Source organism: Carcharhinus amblyrhynchos, chromosome 15 (genome assembly GCF_965287045.1).
Source record: "Carcharhinus amblyrhynchos chromosome 15, sCarAmb.v2.hapA, whole genome shotgun sequence".
NCBI classification, from domain to species: Eukaryota; Metazoa; Chordata; class Chondrichthyes; order Carcharhiniformes; family Carcharhinidae; genus Carcharhinus; species Carcharhinus amblyrhynchos.
The window spans coordinates 5,249,917-5,266,972 of record NC_137338.1 but is presented as its reverse complement, the minus strand read 5'-3'; the positions used below and the strand labels follow the sequence as shown (position 1 = coordinate 5,266,972).

Sequence of the window (17,056 nt, the reverse complement as noted above, 5' to 3'; positions counted from 1 at the left end):
CTCAACCACACCAGAGGACAGTGTGACCCGCCCCTAATTCCCTGAGCTAACTCCCTCCCCAAGTGTTTCACTGCAGCCGTGATGACTTTGTATTGGGCACAGCTCCAGAGCCTCGTCCTTCTCTCCATGCTCCCCATCGTACTGCTGATTCTGCCTTCCAGTTATTGAAGCTGTTCGTGGTTTCCTCCTCGCAGTCTGCTAGAAACAAATTTCACAAGCTCAGGCAGACAAACTCTCTCTCACTGAGGCCCCAAGCCTATTGGCTACCCTCACCCGGTTTACTCCCCCCCCGCCGTCTATCCAGGTGGATTGCCGGAGTGTGGACACTGTCACACGCAAACACTTGGAGTCACAGCTGAGATTGTCACATGGCGGCCGATGCGGTGGAGCGGCACCAAGAGGCCTCAACATGTTTCCCTGATAGAGGTACCAACCCCTACCACGGCAACTCATACACATAGAGACACACACACACACTCACACACACAGATACGGACGCACGCACTCACACATACACACACACAGAGAAAGACACATTCACACATACACGCACACACACAGACACAGATACTCTCACGCATACACACTGATGCACATGCACACATACAGACACACACAGACACACACACGCACTCACACATGCACACAGAAATGGACACAGACACACAAGCAGACACACACCCTTCTTAAAGCATGAACACATGACATGCATATGTACACATACCAATACATACACGCACACGCACACACACAGATACAGACACACACACACACAGATACAGACAGATACAGACAAACACACACAGATACAGGCACACACACACTCACAGATACAGACAAACACACAGATACAGACAAACACACACACATATACAGACACACACACACAGATACAGACAAACACACACACAGATACAGACAGACACACACAGATACACACACACACACACACACACACACACACACACACAGATACAGACAAACACACACAGATACAGACAAACACACACACAGATACAAACACACACACAGGTACAGACACACAGATACAGACAAACACACACACAGATACAAACACACACACACAGATACAGACAAACACACACAGATACAGACAAACACACACACAGATACAGACACACACGCACACAGATACAGACAAACACACACACAGACACACACAGATACAGACAAACACACAAACAGATACAGACACACGCACAGAGATACAGACAAACACACACACAGACACAGACACACACAGATACAGACACACACACACACACAGATACAGACAAACACACACACAGATACAGACACACGCACAGATACAGACACACACACACAGATACAGACAAACACACACACGGATACAGACACTCGCACAGATACAGACAAACACACACACAGATACAGACACACGCACAGATACAGACACACACACACACAGATACAGACAAACACACACACGGATACAGACACACGCACAGATACAGACACACACACACAGATACAGACAAACACACACACGGATACAGACACTCGCACAGATACAGACAAACGCACACACAGATACAGACAAACACACACACAGATACAGACAAACACACACACAGATATAGACACACACAAAAACACATTCCTTCATGCAGTGTGCACACACACACACACACACACACACACACACACACACACACACACACACACACACACACACACACACACACACACACACACACACACACACACACACACACACACACACCACCCCCCCCCCCATAACATCTAAAAACCCTTCTGCTGATTCTGCTCCAGTCTTTTCCTGCTCCTCTTGCTCCACAGTTGACAGGATTCACGTCTATTGCTCAACTTATCCCATCAGTGAAGAAAAGACAAATTCTAACCCTTAGTTCTCAGTTCCACGCCTCCCCGTTCACCCTTATCTCCATTTCGACAACCAATCTGACCTGAGCTCAACCTTTACCCTGCATCCTGCACCTGCAAACTGGTAACCACCAACTGTCACATCGGTCATTTATAAAGCTCAACCTTCACCGGCCTTAACCTTTCTCTGTGTTAATTAACCGTCATTTGGGTCTCCTTCCAACCCCCATAAACACTATTGCAGCAAAACACAACTGTGCACCAGATTAACCCTTTCTTCCATCTGCTAGAACTTCTTATTTTTCATAGAATCTTAATGTGCAGAAAGAGGCCATTTACCCCGTCGAATCTGCACTCACCACAATCCCATCCTATCCCCATAACCCCGTGCACTTACCCTAACTAGCCCCTCTGACTCTGAGGGACAATTTAGCATGGCCAATCCACCTAATCCGCACATCTCTTGATTGTGGGGAGGAAACCTGAACACTCGGAGGAAACCCGCGCAGACACGGGGAGAATGTGCAGTCCCCACACAGACAGTGACTCAAGCCGGGAATCGAACCCGGGTCCCTGGCTCTGAGGCAGCGGGGCTGATCACTATGTCACACTGCTGCTGGGCTGGGAATTGAACTCAGAATTATGGAATGGAATGGTCAGAGCTCAGGGGCTTGCGTCTCTGCCCCAGCTCTCTGGGTGAGCAGAGTGGCCGATCCTTGCTCTGCTCTCCCTGGACCCTGCCAAATTTCCTCTCCTCAGACACATAGGATGGGACTCTCCAGCCGCGCTCACCTCAAACCCGGAGAATCCCACCCGAGGTCAATGGACCTTTATCGCTCCCTCCACCTGGCACAATTCCCATGTGGGTGGGATGGGAGAATCCCGGCCCTATACTGTAACATCCCAGCTCCGGTTCAGCAGGGGAGCGGGGAGGGATCGATGGGCGGAGGTGTGGGAATACCCCAGTGACGTGCTGGTAATTCCTTTAGGAAGTTTCCAGGGAAGGTTGGGATGGTAGTTGATCAGAAGTGCAATCTTCCCCAGCGAAATTGCCTCACAGCGCCAGGGGACCAGGGTTCGATTCCTGGCTTGGGTCACCGTCTGTGTGGAATCTGCACATTCTCCCCGTGTCTGTGTGGATCTCCTCCGGTTCCTCCGGTTCCTCCCCACATTCTGAAAGACAGTGCTAGTTCGGTGTACTAGCCATGCTAAATTCTCACTCAGTGTACGCGAACAGCCGCCAGAACATTGTGACTGATGGGATTTTCCCCATTAACGTCACTGCAGTGTTAAATGTAAACCTACTCGTGACAATAATACATAATTGAATGGATGAGGGTGCCATGTGGCAGAATGGTTAGCACCGCTGCCTCACAGTGCCAGGGACCCAGGTTCGATTCCCAGCCTTGGGTCACTGTCCGTGTGGAGTTTAGACGTTCTCCCTGTGTTTACGTGGAATTTCCTCCGGGTGCTCTGGTTTCCTTCCATACTCCAAAGTTACGTGGATTAGGCGGATTGGCCATGCTAAATTGCACCTTTAGTGTTAGGGGCACTAGCTAGGGCAAATCCATGGGGTGTGGGGATCGGGGCTGGATAGGATTGTGGTTGGCGCAGTCTTGATGAATTCTATGAATTTGGAATCATCTGAAAACGCAATTAAATTGCAAACTTTAATTGTTTCCAGCTTGTTTACACCAATGGTTTTTTGATTTGTTTTATTATTGCCACATGTGCCGAGCTACAGTGAAACTATCGTGTACTATCAATACAGATCATACTATAGGTAGCTCACAAAGGGCCACCTCGATCCTGTGCCAACATGAAACATGGATGTGGTTAATTCACAGTGAGATCAGTACCACATCCCCATTCTCCTTCCACTCTCTGTGTCGTGTGGATTGGCTGCAAGTATTTTAGGGGCTTGTGTGGAAATTACTCAGAAAAAGTCTGAATTAAAAGAAACTCAAGAGTCGGGCCTGTGTCTCTGTTCCCAATTATTGATTGCTGAGATGCTATCCATACCCAACTGGCCTCTTCTCCCTCCTACCTCTCTTCTCATCTTCAGAGGAGGTTCCACCAACTAAGCTCACTATCCCCATTTACAGCAGCTACACAGGGACCTATAGTTTGCAACTAAAGATATATTGTGCTGAAATCCTCAGACACAGCTTCTGGAGAATTATCGAATCTACAGTGCAAAAGGAAGTCATTTGGTCTGTCGATCCTACACTGGCAACAATCCCACCAGAGCCTATCCCTGTGACCCCCCTTCTAATCCTCCTGACGCTAAGGGTCAGTTTAGCATGGCCAACCAACCTAACCCACACATCTTTGGAGTGTGGGAGGAAATGGGAGCACCCGGAGGAAACCCACACAGACACGGGGAGAATGTGCAAACTCCACACAGACAGTGACCCAAGCTGGAAACTGAACCTGGGTCCTCAGCGCTGTGAGGCAGCAGTGCTAACCGTTGTGCTACCGTGCTGAAGTCCTCAAACACAGCCAGGCAGGCTCGAGAGGTGATAGAAATCTGAACTGAGATAGCAGCAGACTTGAGGATGAACAGGATGTGCTTGTGTTCTGGGAGTCTTTTATCCTGTACTCGGATGACAAGCTGATGCAAATGTGTTGGCCACTGACCTGTTTTGCCCACGCAATGAGTGAAAAATTGATCAGGCAACATAAAATCGCAGACAATAGGCTTTTCAATTGCCTTAATTTGCCCTCTAATTGTCGGAGGGTGTAGATCTGACTCACGTCTGCACCCGTTGACCTCAATATTTTACATGTGTGCAATAACATCAGGATGAACACTCAATGTCGTTTCACACAATTTCACATTCATTTAGCTCCAGCACACACCCGACTTCAGAATGTGAAATTCAGTTAACCGTCTTTGAGCCGTGCAAGTCTCTTAGTGGAACGCCCATACTTTTAAAATTTATCAGTGTCACAAGTAGGTTTACATTAACACAGCAATGAAGTTACAGTGAAAATCCCCGAGTCACAATACTCCAGCGTCTGTTTGAGTACACTGAGGGAGGATTTAGCATGGCCAATGCGCCCTAACCAGCACGTCTCTCACGCGTTGGCATTGGCTGTTCTTCTGGGTGATGTTCTTTACCTGGAGGTTAATGCTCCTATTGCACTTGTTATCCTGGTGACTACTGTTGTTCCTTCATGCTGGTGCATTGCGCTATCAGACTAATTTGTCCCCTAGGGGTAACATAGTGGCACAGTGGTTAGCACTGCGGCTTCACAGAACCAAGGACCCGGGTTCAATTCCAGCCTTGGGTCACTGCTTGTGTGGAGTTTGCACGTTCTCCCCGTGTCTGCGTGGGTTTCCTCCGGGTACTCCAGTTTCCTCACACAGTCCAAAACGTGCTGGTTAAGTGCACTGGCCATGTTAAATCCTCCCTCAGTGTACCCGAACAGACGCCGGAGTGTGGCGACTAGGGGATTTTCACAATAACTGCATTGCAGTGTTAATGTAAGCCTACTTGTGACACGAATAAATAAACTAAAAAAAAGTATGAGTTTTGTGCCATCATATAGCTTTAATCTTACTTACAAGAGCTCATTTTCAGGTTGTCATGTTGAGTCACTTCACACAGATCCGTGACAGTCAGTTATACTGCATTTTGCATCAACGTCTACCTGACACTTCTTGCTCACTTGGTACTTTCCAGCCTGCATGGTAATAGTCACAAACAGTCACAAATGTGTGGCACAGTTGTTAGCACTACTGCTTCAGATCGCCAGGGACCTGTGTTTGATTCCAGGCTTGGGTCACTGTCTGTGTGGAGTCTGCACATTCTCCCCGTGTCTGTGTGGGTTTCCTCCGAGTGCTCCGGCTTCCTCCCACAGTCCGAAAGACGTGCTGGTTAGGGTGCGTTGGCCATGCTAAATTCTCCCTCAGTGTCCCCAAACAGGTGCAGAAAAGTGGCGACTGGAGATTTTTACAGTAACTTCATTACAGTGTTGACGTAAGCCTACTTGTGACTAATAAATAAACTTTACTTTTTATATTTCTTCATGAGAATGGTCTGCTAAAATCTCTCCAGGGGTTATCTGTGTAGGCTTGTTTTGCCTTTCTCTGGTCAAATGCTTGTACGTGAAATGAAATGGCTTATTGTAGTTAAAGCATTGTTTTCCCCAAGCTGTACAGTCCTTTCCCCGTGCAGGCTGTGCTCTACATTATTTGCATCCTGCCGTTTGCCTGCAATCGTTCAGCTTCTTTGACCCGCACCATCTCTCAGTACAGTGTATCTCGTGGGCTGCTCTGACACTCATTTGCTCTGCCTGACCTTTCACCACTTCTGTATTTTAGCACACATCAACTGCTTTCTTTAGTATCAGTTTCTCATCTTTCAATGGACTTGCTGTTACCTTGGGATCTCTCACTCCAAGACCCATTTATTTTTAATCAGATCATCTTTTAGCTGCCCAAATTCACAAGATTCCGCTAGCCACATTACTGCTATGACATGTTGATCAATAATCTAGTTTTCACTCAGAACTCTAGTGTTGAATGTATTCCATTCATATGTAACATTCATTCAGGATTTGAAATGTTCATTCAAGGTCTTTTTTCTTTGGTCTCTGTTAGATTTAAGGTGGTCTACACTTTACTGCAGCCCTTCCCCAGCAGTACTGAAAGCATAGGTTCTCTTATCATTTCAGCTTCAATCTCGTAGTTTGCCATTGTAACTGGAAAAAACAGCCATTTTTGCTGCGCATTATTTTTCAATAGGACATGAGATGGGAATTAGAAAATTACTGCAGCCATCTTTACTCACTCAGGAGTTTACTTGCAGCCATTGAGTGTATTTCCTGTTTCTCTGCAGCCAGTAATTTCACTTGCAGCCTGTGTGTGCTTTTCTTCTATCTCTTGTGGTCTTTATGGGTTTGCCCCTGTTCTTTCCAGCAGCTTTTTAACCTTTCTGTGTCCTTGGGTTCTCAGAACCTTTTTTGCTCCTTTAGCAGGTTTCAAAAATCTATTTTTGCCACCCTCCCCTGATACCATGCTTCACGTATAAGGGCAGTAATATTTCTTTCGAGTGACTCTATGAGAGGCTTTTACTGAATTGATCCTACGATGTCTGCCTCCAGAGACAGGGTCCTCATGGCAGAGTCACATGGAAAAAGGCAAGCCAGTTTTTCAGTACAGCATTGCATTCCTAATGGGTGACACAGTGGCACAGTGGTTAACACTGCTGCCGCACAGCTCCGGGTTCAATTCCGGCCTCGGGTCACTGTCTGTGTGGAGTTTGCACGTTCTCCCCGTGTCTACATGGGTTTCCTCCGGGTGCTCCGGTTTCCTCTGGCAATCCGAAAGACGTGTTGGTTAGGTCCATTGGCCGAACTAAGTTTTCCCTCGATGTACCCAAACAGGTGCCAGAGCGCGGTGCCAAGGGGATTTTCACAGTAACTTCATTGCAGTGTTAATGTAAGCCTACTTGTGCAGGTTAGGTTGATTGGCCATGGTAAATTGCCCCACAGCGTCAGGGGAACTATCAGGACAAATATGTGGGTTTAAGGCCTGGGTGGGATTGTGGTCAGTGCAGACTTGATGGACCAAATAGCTTCCTTCTGCACTGTAGGGATTGTACGATTCTATGAAAACATCCTTGCTGTGGAATTCCATTGGAAGGAAGTAGCGAGGGTGACAAGGGCACTGAGTTTAATTTAAGTTGGGAAATGTGAATGCCCCTCACCAGGGGTGGCTCAGTAGCTGCTCAAATGCTGAAGCCATACATGCCAGACTGGGTCTGCAGCAGCTGGTAAGGAACCGACAGGAGGAGAAACCTAATAAATCTTGTCTTCACCAATCTACCAATCGCAGATACATGACAGTATCAGTAGGAGTGACCACCACACAGTCCTTGTGGAGGCACAGCTCATCTTCACATTAAGGATACCCTTCATCCTGTGGGGCATCTCCACAATGCTAAATGGGGTAGATTTCGAACAGATTGAGCAACTCAGAACTGGACATCCCAGAGGCGCTGTGGGCCATCAGCAACAGCAGAATTGGATACAACTTCATGGCAGGAGCAGCACCAGACATACTTAAAAATGAGCAGTCAACCTGGTGAGACTACAACTACTCACATGTCAAATAATGCAAGCAGCATGCAATAGTCAGACCTAAGAGACTTCACGGGAGTTCTTGTGGTGCCCTGCGTCATGTCCCTGCCTCTGAGCCAGAAGCTCCAAATTCGAATAGTGCCCCAGAATTTGATGGCCAAGGAAAGTGTGTTCAATACACAGCCAAACAGGATCGAACTGCAAAATCCATCAAACATGCCAATGGCTGGTGGTAAATGTGACAGAGACTCCTGGTCAGCCATGTTTGGTGTGAAGTGCAGACTGGCGATGTGTTCTCAGAAGACAAAGCCTGCCTTATTGCATCAGTAGGTGCAGGAAAAAGAATTGGAATTGGAGGTGGAAATGATTCCACACCAGCGGATCAGGTCTAAGCTCCGCAGTCCCGCCACATCCAGCAGGGAATGGTGGTGGACAATTAAACAGCTCACTGGAGGACGAGGCACCACAGATATTCCCATTCTCGATAATGGGGGAGCCCAGCACATCTGTGTGAAAGATAAGGCTGAAACGTTCGCAATAGTTGTTAGCGTCAAATGGATGATCCATCTCGGCCTCTTCCTGAGGCCCCCAACATCTCAGATACTAATCTTCAGCCAATTCCCCATGATATCAGAAAACAGCTGAAAGCACTGGATAGGGCAAAGGTCTAACTACCCACCCCACACCCCCCACTGCCCCCACGTTCCCTCCCGACAGCCCCCACTCCCCCCACACTCCCCCAATCCCTCACCTCCCCACGATCCTCACTCCCGCCCACATCACCCACTCCACCCTCCAACTCTCCACACCCCCCACACAGCCCCCCAGACACCCACCGCACCCTCCCATGTCCCCCCCCCCCACTCTCCCCCACACAGCCCTCCTGACATCTCCCACACCTCTTTCCACACTCCCCACCCCCTCACACTTCCCACACCCTTCCCTTACAGACCCCCACAACCCCCCCCCCCCCCCCACCTATCCCCACTCCCTTCATTCCCTTCACTCTCCCTCCCACTTCCATCACACACCCCCACTCTCCCTTCCCCCCACTCCCCCACACTCCCTTCACTCCCTACTCCCGTCACTCTCCCCCCACTGGCTTCATTCTCTCCCCCACTCCTTTCCCCCATTCAGCACAGTGTCACAGTGGGTTAGCACTGCTGCCTCACAGCGCCAGGGACCCGGGCTCGATTCCTGGCTTGGGTCGCTCTCTGTGCGGAATCTGCATGTTCTCCCCATGTCTGCGTGGGTTTTTCTCTGGGTGCTCCGGTTTCCTCCCGCAGTCTAAAGATGTACAGGTCAGGTGGATCAGCCGTGCTAAATTGCCCCATAGTGTCAGGGGGCCTAGCTAGGGTAAATAGTGCTGCGGGGATAGGGCCTGGGTAAGGTTGTGAGTGGTGCAGACTCGATGGGCCGAATGGCCCCCTTCTGCGCTGTGTGGCACTATGTCATGCCTCCCTGCTGTCCTCTTATCCATTTGCCACTGACGTTCGTTTCCCTGGAACTATTTCCCCGGTCTCTGGGGGGATTGATGCTGATTTCCGTGGACTGGTGATCACGAGGGGGGGTTTGTCAACCCTGACCCCACCAGAACTGGAAGCTTTGAGGTGCCGGTTCTTTCCACTGGTGAAAAACAATGACCTTACCCTCACAAGGCTTCCATTGCGTGGATGAATAAGAAAAATCCTAAGATGCACTGTCCCTGTTATTTAATAATAAGTAAGACACATATAATCCTGTGTTGCACGCAGGGTGTGCTTTCAGACAGAAAGGGTTAATACTCTGCTCATTCCGCACTGTGCTTGGGGAGTGAGTCTCTGGGAGTAGGGGATAGGGTGATCCGTTCGGAATATTATTAATTATTCACCATTCTACGTCTCTCAGAAGTTCCGAGGGTGAAATTTAATCACCAGGACGTTCTCCTGTGACAGGCTCCCTGGACCTCCCTCCGTAATCCGCTGTGAGCGCAGCTCAGGCCAGGAGGAAAAAAAACAACTTCCAGCTGGTGCCTCAGCACAAAGGACACGTTGCCCGATGTAAGGTCACCCAGCGGAGCAGCCGCAGAGGTCACGGGTTTCACATAGTCGCCGGGGTAACGAGGTCACGGGAGGTCGGGGCCGGGGTGGGGGAGGTCACATTCCTTCGGCTCCAGGGGGGGAAAAAAAAAATCTGAAGGTCGGGGGGGGTGGGGGGGTTGTTGGGGTGGTGGGGGGGGGGGGGTCGGAGGTGGTGGCGAGGTCACGGCGGTTAAAGGTCACCCACGCTTTGGCTGAGGGGAGTGAGCTGGTGGTGGGCGAGGAGGGTGATGGGTGGGTGGGTGGGTGGGGTGGGGGTGGTAGGTGGGTGCGTGGTGAGACAGTGGCGTGAAGGTCAGAGAAGGCCAAGGGGAAAGCATTCAGCTCCTCCAGAGCGATGGGAAGCAAGGGAGACAATACATCGGCCCGCTCGTGTTGTCCGTTTGACGCTGGACTCCTGCCACGTTGTCCGCAGGCTGCTTTCGGCACCGAGTATTACAGAGGCTCCCCAGCCATCTATGTTTAAACGTCCCTCTTTGTCGTTAAGCAGCTAAAGCAGAACAGTGAAGCTCAGGGTTTTGGAGTGGGGAGCCACCTCCCCCGCCACTGCCCCCACACCCCCCCCACCTCTCCCGACCTCCGTCAGCCCCACCGTCCACTCCTGGCAGCCTCAGGCTCTTAAAGAAACATCGGACTCATTCATAATGGGTCTTTTAGGGAAGAGCAGTCGAGTTACATTACTCTCATATCTATTCACTCCAGTGCAGTGACCTGCTGAGCCCTTGCAGGGTTAAAATCCCAGCCAGCCAAGCACCTTGCGAGATTTAAGCTGAATCAGGAATGGCGTACACGTCACGGCACGTCAGAAAACAGAGCCCACGGCCGAGGACCAGAGGCAGCAAGAAGACAACCGCACACCGGCCCGACCAAACAGCCACGGAATAAACAGCGTCGTCCCGGCTCCCACCTCCCACGGGCACAGGGCAAACCGCGGGGGATCTTCAGGTGGGATGTTCTCCGAGGTCCCACGCAGTCCCTGTGCTCGGTCCCCGCACTTCTCAGCCTGGGGATTCCAGGAAGTGGGGATGTTTATTGGCCCCAGCTCACGGCCCGGAGGGCATCGCGTCCAGAGAGCCTGGCTGCTCCCTTAGGCTAAGGTCTCAAACCTGAAGGATGGCCCGCTTCCCTCTCTCCGCCACGGCCTGCTCCATCTGCTGAGCGCTTCCGCCAGTTTCTGCGGAAAACGGGGCCCTTTGGGAGCGCGGTCGCCCTTGCGATGTGGGAAACGTAGTAGCCAATTTGCGCACAGCAAGATCCCACAACGAGCGCTTGTGACCGTGACTGAATCACCTGCCCTCAGTCACGTTGATTGAAGGGTGAATATTGCCTGGGAAGAGCCCAGTCGCTCCACTTGGGAATAGCAGCCACGGAATCGTTTGGTATCTCTTACCTGGTATCTGGTACCTTTCACCTCTACCCGTGGGGGTCGACGGGGCCTTGGTTTGATACTTCACCCACAGGGTGGTGGCACCTCTAACACTGCGACACCCCTTCAGTACTGCGCTGGAGTGTCAGAGTGGATTTACCTCTCTGTACAAAGGACAAAGAACAGTGCAGCAAAGGAGCAGGCCCTTCGGCCCACCAAACCTGCTCCATCAGGTTGCCCCTCAGCCTCCGTCTTTCCAGGGAGGACAATCCCAGTAGCGGGAGTGGAAGTCACAACTGCCTGACTCCGAGGCCAGAGTGCCACGCACTGAGGCAAAGAGCCCTCTATCCCCGCCCCACCCCACCCCCCCCCCCCCCCCCCCCCCCCCCAACAACCTCCCCCACCAAGGTGCAGCAAAGCACTTTGGGACATTCCAAAATGGTGTAAAGCACCAAAGAAATGCGAGGCCTTTGATTTATCCTTATCCAGTAGAGGTTCTGTGAGGTTGAGTTGGAGTTGAGGTGTTGGAGAAATGCAGGGAGTCGGTGGGGAGGGTTATTCACCACAACTTATCCATCACATCTCTATCAATGAAGCTTTGATATCGTAGTGTAGAAAAACCATTGCACCATAGAAACATAGAAGACAGGAACAGGAGAAACCATTCGCCCTTCAAACTTTCAGTGATAGTTTGCATTTCAACACACAACTCCTGGAACTATGAAGGTGTGAGGAGGTTCGGGCCGGAATTCTCCGGGCTGGGATTCTCCAGTCCCGCTGCTGTGAATGGAAATTTTGTTGAGAGCCAAATTCTCCGTTCTTGTTGCCATAAAGTGAGGATGCCAGTGTTGGACTGGGGTGGGCACAGTAAGAAGCCTCACAACACCAGGTTAAAGTCCAATAGGCTTATTTGGAATCACGAGGTTTCGGAGCGCTGCTCCTTCATCAGAGCGCTGCCCATCCACCTGATGAAGGAGCAGCGCTCCAAAAACTCATGATTCCAAACAAACCTGTTGGATTTTAACCCGGTGTTGTGAGACATCTTACTGTTCCGTTCTTGTGGTGGCAGGGCCTATAACTGTGGAAAATTTTGGCACAATGTCTCCCCCCCCAACCCCCCCACCCCACCCCCGCCCACTGTAACTTTTGAGTCACGGACCATCTCAAGTTGGGCCCACTCTCTTTGCTGCCAATAACTAGTCTATAATTCGTAAGTTTTAGAATATAACTTTAAAGTTTTAGGAATTGAAGTTTTAACTGGAAAATTAGGTGTCTTTGTCCAATTTCAAACCCAGTGACTGGGATGAGTACTCTGATGTCATAACTCAGGAACCCTGGCTGGAAAAGAATGGTATTTATTATCAAACACAAATAAATTTTGATTTGATTTGATTTATTATTGTCACATGTATTAGTATACAGTGGAAAGCATTGTTTCTTGTGCGCTGCACAGACAAAGCATATCATTCATTCAGAAAGAAAAGAGAGAGTGCAGAATGTAGTGTTACAGTCATAGCTAGGGAGAAAGATCAACTTAATACGAGGTAGGTCCATTCAAAAGTCTGATGGCAGCAGAGAAAAGGTTGAAGGTTTATTTATTAGTCACAAGTAAGGCTTACATTAACACTGCAATGAAGGTACTGTGAAATTTCCCTTGTTGCCACACTCCGCCACCTGCTCAGGTCAATGCACCCTAACCAGCATGTCTGTTAGAGTGTTAGAGGAAACTGGAGCACTCGGAGGAAACCCATGCAGATACGGGGAGAACATGCAAACTCCACACAGACAGTGACCCAGGAATCGAACCTGGGAGCTTGACTCTCTGAGGCAGCAGTGCTAACCACTGTGCTGCCCCAAAATGAATTGTTCTTGAACCTTTTGGTATGTGACCTCAGACTTTTATGCCTTTTGCCCGACGGAAGAAGGTGGAAGAGAGTATGTCTGGCATGTGTGGGGTCCTTAGTTATGCTGGCTGCTTTTCCGAGGCAGCGGGGAGTGTAGACAGGGTCAATGGATGGGAAGCTGGTTGGAGTGATGGACTGGGCTTCGTTCAAGACTCTTTGTAGTTTCTTGCGGTCTTGGACAGAACAGGAGCCATACCAAGCTGTGCTACAACCAGGAAGAATGCTTTCTATGGTACTCTTCTGAGTCTTCACTCCAACAATATACTCAGTACTGCTTCTCTGGAGATCATAATTTTTCTAAGTTGCTCCCTCCCTTCCATTTCCTGCTTTACCGCTGCTTCTGGGGTGATACTTGTGTCCTCAATAGTGAAGACTGATATGCTGGGCAGTGTCATTTTTTTCCACAATCTTGGATCATATGCCACTGTTTGAGAATTACAAAGACTCCTCGCTTGCTTGTGACTAAGCTGAGCAAGGAATTGACCCAAGTAAAAAAACTCACAACACCAGGTTAAAGTCCAATACGTTTATTTGGTAACACGAGCTTTCGGAGCGCTGCTCCTTCATCAGGTGAGTGGGATGAGTGCCACTTACCTGATGAAGGAGTAGCTCTGTGAGGGCTCGTGTTGCCAAATAAACCTGTTGGACTTTAACCTGGTGTTGTGAGACTTTATACTGTGTCCACCCCAGTCCAACACCAGCATATAAACCCTACAGTGCAGAAAGAGGCCATTTGGCCCATCGAGTCTGCATGGACCACAATCCCACCCAAGCCCTGCCCCCCAAGTCCACACATATTTTGCCTGCTAATCCATGCATCACAGGACACTAAGGGGCAATTTTAGCATGGCCAATCAACTTAACCCACACGTCTTTGGACTGTGGGAGGAAACCAGAGGAAACCCACACAGACACAGGGAGAATGTGAAAACTCCACACAGACAGTGACCCAAGCCAGGAATTGAACCCAGGTCCCTGGAGCTGTGAGGCAGCAGTGTTAACCCACTGTGCTACCGTGCCCCCTTGATGCATCTCCACATCAAGTTAAAAAAAAGTGATATATCCACATTATTGGACAGCATGGAGGTAGCTGAGGTCCTTGCAGAGTTTCCAATTTAATGCTCTCCACAGAAAGGATGGAGGCCTTAAATTGCCTCTGAAGGGTTAATAATGCCAAACACTGAATTAACAATGCATTGTCAGTTATGAGAGATGGAATACAGCTGCTCAAATACTGGCAGCTGGACAGAGTTCGAGAGGTCATTGAAAAACCCCAAGTGATTGAGATAACGTGGGGTTTGTGAATTGTGTGAAAGAATCAAAGTGTTTGGAGAAATAAAACATAAGTCCAAAATGAGGAAGTGTCAATATTGCTTGAAAGGAACGAAATGAAATTTGTTTTGAATGGGATCAAGAAAAGTAGTACAAATTATCTAAAAAAAAATCAGACCAAACAAACTTGGTCATACAGAAATTGTATATCGCGGAAAAAGAGGCGTGCTACTGAAGCTTTTCCCCTTGCACTCATCTGGACAAATGCAAGAATGCCAAATTTCAAACAAGTACAACAATTTATTCCGCAGGAGAAAAGGATGCTGGTTGGTTGACAAGTCAGCTCTGACTGGCTAAGGCATTGCCATGGAGAAAGAAACCAAACAAGAAACTTTGCTGCTTGAATACAAAAAAAAACTGATATTTTCAAAGCGATTGAGGAGGATTCTTGCCAGAGAGTTATAGTGAAGAGGATCACAGAAACAAAGGAGTAGATTCCTGACAAGATGGTCAAAAGGATGGTGTAGAAAGTAGGGCTCAGTTGATAAGATCCAGATGTTCTCACTGTCACAAAGTTGGACAGTTGAATGGAAATTGTTGGAAATTAAGGAGTAAACTAACGGCATTAGTGCACATGATTGGTATTTACCCAAAGAAACCTTCTCTAAAGAGTGAAGTTTATCATGCAAGATTAAAGCACATGGGATTGGAGGAAGTATATTGAGATGGATAGAAAACTGGTTGACAGAGAGTAAACAAAGGGCAGGAATTAATGGATGCTTTTCAAATTGGGAGGCAGTAACAAGTGGGGTGCCACAGGGATCGGTGCTGGAACCCCAGCTATTTATAACATACATTAATGATTTGGACGAGGGGACAAAATGTAACATCTCAACGTTTACAGATGATACCAAGTTGTGTGGGAGGGTGAACTGTGACGAGAATGTAGAGATCCTTCAGAATGATCTGGTTGGGTGAGTGGGCAAATCAATGGCAGATGCAGTATAATTTGGGTAAATGTGAGGTTATTCACTTTGGAAGCAAAAACAAGAAGGCAGATTACTCCCTGAATGACTGTAAATTGGGAGAGGGGAGTGTGCAGAGGGATCTGGGTGTCCTTGTGCACCAGTCACTGAAGGTAAGCATGCAGGTACAGCAGGCAGCAAAGAAGGCAAATGGTAAGTTGGCCTTCATTGTGAGAGGTTTCGAGTACAGGGGCAGGATGTGTTATTGCAATTATACAGGGTCTTGGTGAGACCATACCTAGAGTATTGTGTGCAGTTTTGGTCTCCTTTTCTGAGGAAGGATGTTCTTGCTCCTGAGGGAGTGCAGTGAAGGTTTACCAGGCTGATTCCGGGGTTGGCGGGACTGATGTATGAGGAGAGATGGACTGACTAGATTAGAATCGTTTTCGCTGGAGTTCAGACAAAAGATGGGGGATTGCATAGAGATTTATAAAATTCTAACAGGTCTGGACTTGGTAGATGCATGGAGGGTGTGCCCGATGGTGGGGGATTCCAGAACCATTTGTCATAGTCTGAGGATTCACCATTTAGGACGGAGGTGAGGAGACATTTCTTCACCCAAAGAGTGGTGAGCCTGTGGAATTCATTCCCACAGGAAGTAGTTGATGCCAAAACATTGAATGTATTCAAGAGGCAGCTGGATATAGCACTTGGAGCGAATGGGATCAAAGGTTATGGGGAGAAAGCAGGTTTAGGCTATTGAGTTGGATGATCAGCCATGATCATGATGAATGGTGGAGCAGCTCGAAGGGCCTCATCCTGCTCCTATCTTCTATGTTCCTATGTTTGTGAGAAACCATTTGCTTCTGATGTTTCTGCTGTGGGTGCAATATAGAAAAGAGTGGAATTATTAAGGATTTATATTTGATGTCCCTCCATTTTCAGAGGAAGAACCTAGAATGAGTTCTTGGCATAAGAACGAAGCCATTTTGAACTTGTCATCTCCAAAAAAGAACTTACAATGTTTGAGTTTGGAAAATGAGCTTACAAATGAAGATAAACCCACAACTCAGCAAGAATAAAGAGGTGCTTCAGTAATGGAAGCGACTGGACCTTCTTTTTGGATTTTAATAGAATAAAAGCATGCAAGACAAGAAGGTCCAAAAGTTAAAGTTTGAACCTGTGACTTTTGTTTTTATTATTTCTTCATGGGACATGAGCGTCGCTGACTGGCCAGCATTTATTGCCCATCTCTAGTTGCCCGAGGGCATTTGAGAGTCAACCACGTTGCTGTGGCTCTGGAGTCACATGTAGGCCAGACCAGCTAAGGGCGGCAGATTTCCTTCCCCAAAAAGCATTGGTGAACCGGATGGGTTTTCCCCAACAATCTAGAATGGCTTCATGATCATCAGTTGATCCTTAAATCCAGATTTTTTTTTATTGAATTCAAATTCCACAGCCTGCCATGCTGGGATTCGAACCCGGGTCCCAAAAACA

At 48.6% G+C, this 17,056-nt stretch overlaps 1 long non-coding RNA gene across 1 annotated transcript; it reads left to right on the top strand.

Annotated features, from left to right (window-relative positions):
• The first annotated feature begins 9,920 nt into the window (after positions 1–9,920).
• Positions 9,921–16,662, top strand: LOC145352904 (uncharacterized). The gene is made up of 2 exons (XR_013888622.1): positions 9,921–10,013; positions 16,505–16,662. It is a non-coding gene; the product is annotated as an uncharacterized LOC145352904 (long non-coding RNA).
• Positions 16,663–17,056: the final 394 nt, after the last annotated feature.